This window comes from Eucalyptus grandis, chromosome 5 (genome assembly GCF_016545825.1).
Source record: "Eucalyptus grandis isolate ANBG69807.140 chromosome 5, ASM1654582v1, whole genome shotgun sequence".
Lineage (NCBI taxonomy): Eukaryota > Viridiplantae > Streptophyta > Magnoliopsida > Myrtales > Myrtaceae > Eucalyptus > Eucalyptus grandis.
Window position 1 is genome coordinate 55,287,593 of NC_052616.1, and position 3,965 is coordinate 55,291,557.

The window sequence follows — 3,965 nt, forward strand, 5'->3', positions numbered from 1 at the left end:
AAAGTCTAAAAGAGTGTAAAACACATAAAACATTTTCCAAAGCAAGTTCGTTTAAACATATCTCATTTTTAAACCAATGGCCACTTACATACATTTATCTTTTCAAACACTATTTACATAACTCTAAATAAAACCCTACTTTGAAAAGACCAAATTGTCCCTTGGATACTCGTTTTAGAATCTTGCTTAGGGTTTAGGTGATTTAGTTTTAGTTACTTTTAAGTGTTTGGGTTGGTGTGAGAATTTAGGATTTGGGGATAAACATTATTTGGAAAAAAAAAAATGGTGGCGTTTTGTAAATAGGGAGATAAAAATAATTAATGTGAGTTGTAAAGTGGTATTTGTGGCGACCTCTTATTTTTTTGGCGCCCACATACGCATGGGCGTGTGCGAAGACTAATGGCTCGCTAAGTATTAAGCTTAGTTCGGGCTCTTCTAAACCCATCAATTCACGATTTATGGTCTGAGTTTTTAACCCAAGTTAATTTTAAATATGAGCCGCCACTAATCGATTTAAACTGAGTCGATTAAAACCAAGTGAAATATCAGAATAATTACTTCACTTCTACGCAACTAAAGAAATTAGGATCGTAGACTTAATTATATTAGTTAATCACTAATATTATTTCGGTACCTAATCTTATTGAAGCGTCAAGTAAAGCATTTATGTGACATTTTGTACCAATCACGAGTTCTAGGATTCAATTCCTAATGAAACTGAGGAAATAGAAATCCATGCATCATGAAAGCACAATTGGAATGCAAGAAATAAGTCAATATTTTCTTCTAAGAAATTATATACGATTTTTTTTTTTTTTTTTTTTGGTAGGGTTTCAAGGGTTATCTGATTTTTATGGAAATATGAGTCATTTTTTTTTATTTTTTTATTTTTGATTTTTCTATTATTATAAATATTTTTAATATTAAAAATAAGAATATACTATATTATAAAAAAGGGATCCGGGTTGGATTCCCGGGTCGGGATCGATCTGAATCCGTAAGCCACCGACCCGACTGGGCATGCGCGGGCCCAGCCCGGAATTCTGTTTAAAAAAAAACTCCAAGCCCCTCTTTTTTTAAAACGAACAAATCAGGCCCACTTACCATTAAAAGAAATGCCCAGCCCAAGATTTAAACCAAACTAGGTCTGACCCATTGAAGCAGAAACCCTAGCCCAAAACCAAGGAAAACCAGGTCAGGCAGACCCGCGAATCGACCCGGTTCACGGTCGCCACCGTTCTCCCTTTTCGCGAGATCAACGGAGACGGCCGAGCGCCTCCTCCGGCGTCACCCTGGCCATCCCAGACCGCCGACTTAGCCTCCGCCCAGCCAGCCGCCATCGCCGACCATCACTCTCTGGTCACGGCAACCCAAATCCCGGCCACCAATTTTCTCGGGCAAATCGTCGAACGCTTGGAGTTCGTTGGTGGATCAAAACGCGGGCGGCGACGAGAACGACGCGAGCAGATGGCGTCGTCGGTGGCGAAGCAGCGGTGGCGTCGGGCCAAGCGACCGGTGCTGCACGCGGCGAGGGGGCTGTCACACTCGCGACTCTCTCTCTCTCTCTCTCTAGCTCGCTCCGTAGAATTGTCCTCCGTGCGTCGTCGGTCTCTGCGCGTGAGGCACAGAGGCGGAGGGAGAAGAAGGAAGAAGAAGAAAGGAGGGGGGCTGGGCTGGGGCGTGGGCCTTGCCCTCTCTCTCACTCTCTCTCTTTTTCTTTTTTCTTTTTTTAAATAATTATCCGAAAAATAAGGGGAATTTAAAAAAAAAAAAAAACTTAGTAAAAGCAAATGTCCATTTTTTGGTTAGTCATATTTTGGTGTAAACAAATGTCGATTTTAAATAATTGAATGATTTGTCGATTATTCATTGGATAATCAAGAGTATGTACTAAGTGTAAGCTTAGTAATCCATTAGCCTTTTCTTTTGTTGGTTTGTCTCTAGGAAGGTCGCGACAGTAAGAAAGTTAACTTCAATCTTATAAAGCATTTTCTTCATTCATATGACCGGAAATTGAGTGCATAATCCTATACTCAAGCTAAAATTATTTGAATACAGTGTTGAATATATTTTACATGTTGACATTTTTTTACTTTTTTTTTTTTAAGTCTTGTTTGGAACATTTCCGCCTTTCTTTCAATTAAATATTTGAACCAATTGAAAGAGACAAAGATATGGCAGTTGTGAGAGCAAATTGTTTCAATCTAAAGCTCAATAAGTCATATTAATTTATTCGGAACTGTGAATTACAATATTTAGTCTTTGAGGGTTTTTCTTTTGGTAAATAAAGTATATTCGATACCTTACAAAAGTATGCTAGCTTACTTTATAAACCAATGTTATGAATCATTTTAATTTACCAAAGCATCATGTATTGCAATTATTTGCTGGGAAATTCACAGATATAAGCATCAATAATGTAATTAATTCAATATGTCCTAAACTTATTGTATGAATGTTAATTCAGTCGTAATTTTTTTTAAATTTTGTCAATTTAATCTCAAATCTTTGTGCACTTTTTTTTTTAATGTAGGCATTATGATCAATTTTTGCCAAAATTCGTTAATATGATGGTCTAATTATCGTCGGCCGTTCTATATGGAAAATTGTCATATCAACGATTTTCGAGGAAAATTGTCAATATTAGGTTGAATTATTGTTCAAGAGACCTTTTGGTTGTCCTTGGTTTACAATATTAGATTCACCCATTCCCACTAGCACTACACACGAGGGTTCCATTTACAAAAGTACGGAACAAGAAATTTAAGTGAAAGTTGTCTCTAACCGAATGAAGTGATAAAAAAATGCCGTGTCAACATTATTTTTGATTTTTTTTTTTTTTTTTATATAGCAGGTTAGGTGAAGCCCATATCGGCTTGATCTTAAGGACATATTCTCCCACATCAAATTGATACAGTCAAGATTCCGCCTTTGAAGTGCTCTCAATAAAACAAGAAACTAACAAGAAGATGAGTATATTTCCTTGCCATCATCTATTGAGAAAACATCACTTTTAGCAAAGATTCACTTTGGCTGGAAATTGTCATTCTCTTCGCTTTTCTACTGAGTGAAAGGAGTCGATGCTTCTTTGAGACTCAAATCCCACGTTGCTTGAAATCACCGGTTTCCTTTGCTTTTTTTTTTTTTTTTACTTGCAAAGTCGAATTCAGAAAAAAGGAGTAATTGCTTTTCTGAAAAAAGGAGTCATTGCTTTTCCGAGACTCAAACTTTGCCCATTGAGAAATGTCGTGTTGCAAAACTATGGCAATCCGTGTTGAAAGTTGCAAAACTCTGGCAATCCGTGTTGATGTCATTTTTGTTTTTTATTTTCGCTGAGGCATTGATGACTTGGTAAATTTTCATTAGATATTTCAACAAATTTACTTTCTTAAGCTTTTTTTAGTCAGATACTTTCTTAAGATTAAATTCTTCGTTTATTTGGTGTGGTTTCATATTAACTAAATTCAAATTCTTTAGGTCATTAAAATGCTCTTTAGAATGGTATTATGGCTACCCTTTTCAAATCCGCCCAACCCAGTAATGGATCTTTTAGGCCAAAATTAGTGAAGTGAGTGATGGTTCTAGCCTTTGATTCTTCCAGGTTTTGCAAGACGTAACTTTTTGTGATTTCGAACGAATTCTTACATCGATGTAAATTTAAAACTCAAGGTCTTTATAACTTTTAAACATTTAAATAAAATGTCGATCCAATAGAAAAGTATAAAAAGATTTTTAAATATCTTATAAAATAATATGCACTAAAACTAAAAATGTATAAGGCCTTGAGTGCCAGGCATGATGGCTGCCCCTATATAAAATTAATCTAACACGTTTTATTTTGCACCCTATCCATCATGGTATCTACATCATCTCGGGCTCAAGCCTATTGAGTAATCCGTACAACAAAGAGAGATCCGAAACACCCAAGCAAAAAAAAAAATCCTCCAAATCTCCTTCTCTTGCTT